General features: G+C 33.8%; 1 long non-coding RNA gene across 1 annotated transcript; it reads right to left on the reverse strand.

Annotated features, from left to right (window-relative positions):
- Positions 1–5,926: 5,926 nt before the first annotated feature.
- LOC107059091 (uncharacterized) lies at positions 5,927–9,096 on the reverse strand. Its single transcript, XR_001472495.1, has 2 exons — positions 8,992–9,096; positions 5,927–6,177 (listed from the first exon to the last, which is right to left on the reverse strand). It is a non-coding gene; the product is annotated as an uncharacterized lncRNA (long non-coding RNA).
- Positions 9,097–9,465: the final 369 nt, after the last annotated feature.

Here is a 9,465-nt window from a genome sequence, read left to right on the forward strand (position 1 = left end):
AGAAAATAATTTTCTAAAGAGATTAAGATTTTTCAGTGTGATGGAGGTGGTGAGTTTATCCAAACAAATTTCATTAATCATTTGGAAGATTACGACATTGTGAGACATATTTCATGTCCTAACACACCTGAACAAAATGGAGTTGCAGAGAGAAAACATAGGCATATTATGGAGACTGGCTTAACTCTACTACTTCATGCTAACCTACCTTTGTTTCTATGGGTTGAGGCTTTCCTCACTGCAGTATTCCTCATCAATAGACTATTTTCATCAGTCATAAAGATGGTGACCCCATTTATTAAGTTGTATAGGGAACAACTTGATTACAATAGCCTAAAAGTGTTTGGGTGTAGATGTTTTCCATATATCAAGGGTAGCAATAAGTTCAGTCCAAAGACCTACCCTTGTGTGTTCATAGGGTACAACAACTTACACAAAGGATATAGATGCTATCATCCCTCTACAATAAGGGTTTACATATCCAGACATGTTGTGTTTGATGAAAAAACATTACCCTATGTGTCTCCAAAGCAATCTCAGACTAACATTGATGTCTCACCTCATCTTGCTACTTTTGTTAAATCTTTCTCTAAACTGCAGGCTCATGATAATTCTGATTCAGGGGAAGTACAAGCTGCTAGTCCACACATTAATAGTGATAATGCTGCTATAACTCATATACTCATTGATGATGAGAGTACTATTGACCTCTCAGGCACATGATCAGATGTTGAGGAACAGGTTGAAGGTGATGCTCCATACAGTATTATTGAAACTCCAGCTGTAGATCTGCTAGTAGCAATGAGGAACATGTTGCACTTATAGGTCTAGCCAATGAGCATCATCAAACAACCATTTTAGTTAATGTACCAGTTGACCATCAACCTGACAATGCTACACTCCAGTCAACTACCTTGGTTGATGTACTAGTTGAGGTACTTTCTGCACCACAAGGGCATCATATGATCACCAGGCACAAGGCGAAGGAACATCACTTGTCACTTGTTGCTCGCAGCAGCACAAAAATTGTGAGAGAACCAAATACTACTAAGGAAGCACTAAGATCACCTCATTGGCTTGCAGCAATGTAGGAAGAAATTGATGTTTTACATACTAACAAGACATGGATTTTGGTGCCCAAATCTCCTACTATAAACTTGGTTGGCTTAAAATGGGTGTTCAAGACAAAATTAAAAGCTAATGGGACAGTAGATAGATACAAGGCCAGACTTGTGGCAAGGGGATTCTCGCAGCTTGAATGAATAAATTTTGAAGAAACATTTAGTCCTGTGGTTAAAGCCACAACTATTAGGGTGGTTCTATCCATTGTTGTCAGTTCAAAGTGGGAAGTTAGACAACTAGATGTCAAAAATGTCTTTCTCCATGGCTTCTTACAAGAGGAGTTGTACATAAGTCAACCTCCTGGTTTTATTGATCCCTAGTATCCTCAGCATGTGTGTCTACTTAAAAGGGCATTGTATGGTCTTAAACAAGCACCAAGAGCTTGGTTTGATAGATTTAGCATGCATCTCTTACACCTTGGTTTCATTTGTAGTAAGGCTGACCCTTCCTTATTTACTTTGCAAACTCACAAAGGCAAAATATTTCTCTTGTTATATGTGGATGATATTATTGTCACATGAAGCAATCCATCTCATGTCTCAGAGTTGTTTCTACAACTTGGGAAGGAGTCTGCTATGAAAGATCTTGGCTCTTTACACTTCTTTCTAGGAGTTGAGGTGAAGTATATATTTTGAAGAAGGAATTCACTTAAATCAATGCAAGTATGCTACTGAGTTGCTGGCCAAGACAGAGATGTTTTGGCAAAGGCTGTAGCCACTCCTTTGGCTCAAAAGCATGGTTTGCATGAAGCTATGGGAAGTCTTTTAGATGCATCCTTGTACAGAATGATAGTAGAGAGCCTTCAACATCTGACCCTCACAAGACATGATATCACTCATGCTGTGAATTTAGCAAGCCAGTTTATGCAAAGCCCAAACACTGAACATCTTCAAGGGGTAAAAAGGATTCTCAGGTACATCAAATGTACTCTATACTTTAGACTCATAATTATTTCATAATCACCATGTAGGTTGTATGGCTACTCAGATGTTGATTAGGGAGGTTGTACCACAACTAGGAGATCAACTACAGGCTATAGCATTTACCTAGGTGCAAATTGTATTTCTTGGACCTCCAAGAAACAGACCACAGTAGCCCGATCGAGTGCTGAAGCTGAGTATAGAGCACTAGCCTCCACTGCCGCAGAAATGACTTGGATTTTGTATCTTCTTCATGACCTTGGGTGTTCTTTCGATCTATTTCTACGTTGTATTGTAATAATATGAGTGCCTTGTACATGACAATTAATCCAGTTATGCATGCTGGAACCAAACATGTTAAAATGGACTATCATTTTGTTCGTGAGAAAGTGGCCAGGGGACAACTTCTTACTCAGTTTGTGAAGTCTAAGGATCAGCTAGTTGATATTCATACCAAAGCCTTAACAAACAGGTTTTCTCTGATTTTCCCAGCAAGCTAGGAGTTACCCTCCACTCACTAGCTTGAGGGGAAGTGTTGAAGGAAGTTTGAAGACTGATGGAACATGTCGAAAGAACAGGTCCATCGAAGCAGGCTGGCGAGTTAGAGTTAGAGTCATAATAGGACTAGACTACTAAATCCTAAGTTATGTACAACTAAGCTACTGAATATTGTAGGAGTCGACTAGGATAAGATATTTGACTTGTAATACAATACTACTCATGTAAATAATTGTGTTGTAGTAGAATTCCTAGTATAACTAGAATATGACTCTTCTCCTATATAAGGAGCTTGTAACTCAACATTATAATCAGCAATACAATCCTTGATTTCTCCATACTTACGTGAGAATTCTACATTATCATCCCAAAAAAAAAAAACAAATCAAATATTCATAAATTTTGAATTTCAATTTGAATTTTGTGTTGACTCAAATTATCCCCCACCTAAATACAAGTCGTGATAAAAGAAAATAAAAACCCAACAGATTGACTAAAAGGGTATATACCACGTAATTATAAATTTTCTTTTGGATCTTTTAATTCATAATAATATTATAATGAAGTCAAATAAGTACTACTCCATAAAGACTAATGTACTCCGTCTTCATTGACTTCTATCATATTCTATTATTTTCACTATATCTAATATATATATATAACATCTTTGAAAGTGTCAAACGCGTTTTTGTAATAATAATTCTTTTGAATATAAACTAATATTTTGAGTAATTAATTATTATAATTTATAATGTTTTGATATTATTTTATATATATAAATTTTATTTTAAAAATTATAAAAACAATTATGTCAGAATTCACCTTTAAAATTAAAAAAGTTAACTCTGAAAAATTGGATGATACAACATAAATTGGGTAAAAAAAATAGGAGGGAATACTACAAAATTGGTTCTTTGTTACTTTTTGATTTTTCTAATTCACTATTATTTTAATATCCACCCACCCAACACATTCTTCTTCATAAGCTCTTGCTTTAAAACTATAAGAAAACAAATATTTTTGAAATGAAACACTTTTCTTCTAGGGACAAAAACTTGAGAGAGACTTACTTTACTCTCTCAAGTTTTTCCTTCCTTGCTTCCTAATTATATGTTCCCTAAATATCCTTTAGGGACAAAAATTCTTTAACGACCAGTAGTATATTACTGATCGTTAATGAATTATAATAGCGAAACCTATAACAATAGGGTTTTACTAGTTATAATCATTCCCTATTAAGTATCAATCTTTTAAAGACAATTTTCCTGTCTTTAAAAAAAAATCATTTTTCTTATAGTGCACGTACGTATATATAAAATGACCAAGCTCCACGGTTTTGTTCTAAAAAATCATGTCACTTCACTTATACGCGCAAAACCACTTTCAAGATTCTTGAAATGGACCCAACGTCTCAAAACTATTTGCTCCAAAGTTTCGGGTGCAGACTCGGGGCGTGGTTACGTACAAATCGGGCATAAAGAGAAGGCAAATGTGGTGCCAAAAGGTCATATGGCAATTTATGTGGGACAAAAAGATGGAGATTTTAAGAGGGTTTTAGTTCCTGTTATTTATTTTAATCATCCTTTATTTAGTGAATTATTGAGAGAAGTTGAAGATGAATACGGGTTTAATTATCCGGGTGGGATTACTATTCCTTGTCGGATCTCGGAGTTTGAGCGTGTCCAGACCCAAATCAAACAGGGTCGGGTTGCCCGTAAAATGCTGACTGTATAGAAAATGCATTCCGATGCATGATTTTCGATATTTGTGGTGATGATGACGATAATTAGAAGTAAATCTAGAATTTTAGATTGAGTATGATATTGTTGTATGTATTGATTTTGATTTATTTTTTTTATACATATATACTCCCTCCAATTCAATCTCTATGACATTAAGTATGATTAAGTACCAAAATATTGTAAAAAATGCAAGTTACAGAAAAACAATGAGGGGGATGGAACCAAAGAAAGATGGTACCCTTCGTCCCTTCCTTTCATGAGACATCTAATTTTCTTCTTTTTCTTTTCTAATCGTCAAATTAGTGCTATGTAATACTTTTATGACATCTTAAGGGAAGGGGCGGAGCTACAGTGTCTTGAGGGTGTCCAAGTGGACACCCTTCGTCGGAAAATTATACCGTACACCTAAGTAAAATCCTGTTCTAAATGGTTAAATTAATACTTTGGACACCCTTGTCATAATAAGCTACTGTGGCTCAGCGGTTGGAGTCTCCCTTGTTGAGCTTTGACGCGCAGGTTCGAATCCCTGCAGCAACTTATCCTTTTATAGTCATTTTTTAAAGAGCTCATATTTCCTTATTCCTTTAATTATCTAAGATAATAGTTAGTAAATTTCTTATAAATCTATAATTTTAAAATCTAATATAGCTTATTGAATTTTCAATGAAGTTGATTTTTTATTTCTTTTCATTAAAGTTTGAAATAAAATTCTAATATTTGTACAACGCTGTTAAAAGCAAACAAAAGAAGACCTCATTTGTTTCTACTTCAATTTTTCGTGTCTCGATATTTTTGTCGTCACTAGAGATTAGTGTAAGTTTGAAACTTAAAAATGATATCATGCGATTTGATTTTTAAAATTTTAGAACATTTATTCATAAAAAAATATTAATAGTACATTGTTCGATTTTGAATTTTCTAGTGCATCCATTTATCAAAAAAATTTTGCTTATATAAATCTTGGACACCCTTCGTGAAATTTCTAGCTACGCCACTGCTTAAGGGGCCATTTGGTAATCAGATAAGAAACAAGTTTTTTTGTGTATTACTCTCCGTCTAACTTATACAATGTTTGGTAGGTAGAATGGTAGATAGAAAATAAGTTATTCATGTATAAAATTAATATGACGTTTGGTTAACTATTTAGAAATCCACATAACTAATACATGTATAAGTTATGAGGGAATCAATGTATGATAGAATGTGGAAACATAACTAATCCTTATATAAAATAATACATAAATTCACTCATAATTATTCTCTACATTACTAATAACTGCATAACTCTAACTAGCTACCAAACAAGTCCTTTTTTTTTGTCAATTCTAATCGATCAAAAAATATAATTGCAGCATGAACAAATGTGAACATCAAACAACCTCAAACAAAGTTGTATAACAACCTAAATACAACCCTAAATTTAAATAACTTAACCTGTTAAATGATTCAATCTCTATTTTGTGCATCTTGAAGATGTTGGCGATGAAGGTTCACTCGCAAGACGTTCATATTCCCTTTCTAAATTATCAATTCGTCTTCTTAGCGATTTATTTTCTGTTACAACTCGGAGGAATTAGCGTCTTTCAGCTCCTCAGCGCTTATTCCATTTTCATCATCGTCTTCAAATTCAGAATCTGATTGTGGCTCACCAAGCCTCTCCCCATGGTGATACCAAAAAGTATAATTTTGAATTATTCCATATACAATCAAATGATCCCTAACCATCTTCCGTGTTCCGGGAGTCGTGTTGCAACATTTGACACAAGGACATCGTATTTCATCCGTTTCTCCTGTTCTTCTAAAAGCAAAATCTACAAATTTTTGTACCCAATTATGTAAGCATCATCAAGTCGCCTATCAACAAGTTGCATCCATTGCTTATTAGGCGCCATGACCTGGTACATATTTGACACGGTGTAACAACAAGAAGTAAATAGAAACACGAAAACATAACATTAGGTAGTGGAATTTAGAAGAGTCCAAATCCAGAGTTTATGGAACATGATAAGTTTTCAAATACAGTTTAGTCAAATGAACACAACAATGTTCCAATGCATTTTCCAGAATCTCGAGTAAACGTTCTAAGTTGATGGAGAGTAGCATAAACCAAGACATGTATCTCTTTTAACAGTGTATAAAAGATGATGTTCTATCTCTTAATTTTGTGTCTTCATTTTCTAAGATAGGATGATATGGAGGTCGATGATTAAGGTAGAAGGTGAGTAGGTAGTCAAGCGTTTTCTAGTTTTCCCTATCAGTAATATTATTATTGTTACTCTACCACTATCTTATTTTTAATATTTTTATTACCTTTTACTTAGGTTATGTATTATTTGTTGCTCATGTTCTTTTCTCCATAATTTTCAGCATGACTTCTTTACTACTGTATTTCCTTTTCATTGTGGTTACTTGGGCTGAGGGTCCTTCAGAAACAAAATCTCTACCTTCACAAGGTAGGGGTAAGGTTGCTTATGCACTACCCTCCTCAGACCCCACTTGTGGAACTACACTGGATAAGTTGTTGTATTTCCTAAGATATTCAAATATGATATTGTTTTCCCAAGAGAATGAGGAAGCATTATTGGGTTGATATTCCATTGAAGAAACAACGTTTACCCTGGGAGCATGATGATCAAACTTTTGAGATTTCTTCCCATATTGCTAATACATTATACGAGCAGCTCTATGCGGTTATTTTTTCAGTGGACAGAAGATCACAAAGATGGCCTTGGAAATGATTTATCTGGATCTCTATCCTCTTCTAATTCAGTGCTAACTAAAAAGTAAACTAATAGTCCAAAGGAAAATAAGAAAGAAACACAAAAAGATCAAATACAGAAACATCAAGGCGGGGAAATAAAAAGAGCAACAAGCAATAGATGTTAGATGATTATAGCAGACTAATTTCAACCATGTTCCTGACGAAGAGCAAGAGATACAGTACCATTGACAGATAATAGCATCACCATACGGACGAATTGTTACATCAAAACAAAAAGAAATGCATGAAGTAATTCGCAAAAGGGGAGTATCCTATAGTTATAGTAGATTAATACACGATTTGTACAAGAGTCATGGAATCAACTGAACTTACCCGAAAGGGAAATCGAGACGAAGTTAACCAAATAATCCCAACTACAATTAAGAAAGAAGGACAGGAAAAAAAGAAGTAAAGAGAGCTTAGCAGAACTGAATACTCCCTATGTTCAATTTATATGATGTTTTCCTTTTAGTTTGTCCGAAAAAGAATAAGACATTTCTATATTAAACAATTTAACTTTAATATTTCCATCCCTTAATTAGATAATTATTAACCATACAAATGTCTATAGTTTGTTTTAGATCACAAGTTTCAGAATTCTTTCTTTATTTCTTAAACTTCAGTCAAGTCAAACAACCTCACATAAATTGGAACGAAGGGAGTGATTAAATTTTCCCATATAAAATCATTTGGCTCAAATTCAAAAGCATGCCCATCAAAGGGATTGAGTCTATGTTTGCATTATGTGTGAAATGATTGAACTGAAACCTAATCAGAGAGGTGTATTTCTTTCTTGCCACAGTGGCTAAAAAACGGTTGCCCAAAAGCTTAATCAGCTAAAATTATAGATGAGTGATCAAATACACAAGTCATAAACTTAAAGCAGGAGGTTCAATGACTTTGCCAAAATGTAACAACTGATTGATACCAAAAGCAGATTTTAAGGCAATGGCATCCTTGAAAACAACTGTTACTTTTTCTTTAAAATGGCATCCTTTGAATCTCCCACCTAAGCAGCGCGTTGCAACTCGAGTACCCTTGCTCAACAAAAGTCTCTTTACAACATTAGCTAAGTGCATTCTGGTTATTCTTCATATTGAAACTACTAACATAATAAGCTGAAAATAATGCAATCTATTAAACTACATCTTGAAACCTTCTTATCTATCTCTTTTCCCTGATCGATCTCTTCCATTATTAACCACAATATCAATCAATTATCAATATTTAGTGCAGGTCAGTAAAAAGACTAATGACTCTTGCTGTAATAGTGGCGGACGTTAATTTTGGTGAAGTATGACATTAAAAAGGTAATCTCGTGCACTAAGCTCGTTTCCACAGCTTGAACTCATGACCTTCTGGTGTCATAAGAACAACTTTACTCATTACACCAAGGGTCCCTTCCGGTGAAGTATATATGACATTCTAACTTAGAAATGAAAAGTGCTACTACTGCTGTTTATTTTTTTTCTTTGTTTTGTTTTGAATGTCAAGTTATAGATAACATGCTAATTTACATTGTCATTAAAAAGGGCACCAATTTGCTGCTCAAACTCCCAATCTATCTTATAATAAACTAGAACTGAATTCAGAACCCAACATCTTTCAAAATGTTTCTAAAACTAATTCATTCTATAAAAAAAGAGGTTTCTAAGGCTTATCATGATGTTTTTCCCCTTTTAGGCATTTTACCATGAAAATTTTCACTTTTTTTTGGAGTTGAAATTTTTAAGAATTTGAAAAACAACAAAAAAGTGTTTTCACTTTTTCACTCCAATTTGCTCACAAAAAGTGAAAAACAACTCCAATTTGTATTCATAGCCAAACACAAATGATCATTTTTCACCTTTTGACAAATAATAAAAAGGAGGAGGAGGGATGATTAGCAAATACATAGTAATAAGTGTGATGAACCAATTGGTAAAGTAGAAAGTCATCATAAGTTTACCTGATAATGGTTGATTTGGAATGAGCAATGCTTCCGCCCTCTACTGTAAAAAACTCTAGTTCCGGCTGCTGAATGCTGATGACGAGGGTTAATACCCTATGAATGAGTCTGTTTTCTCGTCAAAACGGCCATAATGGTTCTTAATAAATGCCTAATGTTTTATTTTGGTTTTTAATATATTCTACTTGATTGAAATAATACTTTATGTATAACATTTTGATTCTTAATGTATTTTAGTTGATTGAAATGATCCCATAATAAAAAATGTTTATTTTAGTCCTTTATCCTAAACTTAACAGAATTATCAAGAAAATATTTAATTTAATTATGGACCCCACATGGCTAACAAGATTCACCTTTAATGTCTTCTTTGTTAGCTCTAAAGAAAAATCTCATGACATATAACATTTTTTTATTTTTTTTTTACGTTCTCTAATAAAAGTCATTATTTTCTCTTGCTTAAAACATAAATGG

Source organism: Solanum tuberosum, unplaced genomic scaffold (genome assembly GCF_000226075.1).
Source record: "Solanum tuberosum cultivar DM 1-3 516 R44 unplaced genomic scaffold, SolTub_3.0 scf00809, whole genome shotgun sequence".
Taxonomy (NCBI): domain Eukaryota; kingdom Viridiplantae; phylum Streptophyta; class Magnoliopsida; order Solanales; family Solanaceae; genus Solanum; species Solanum tuberosum.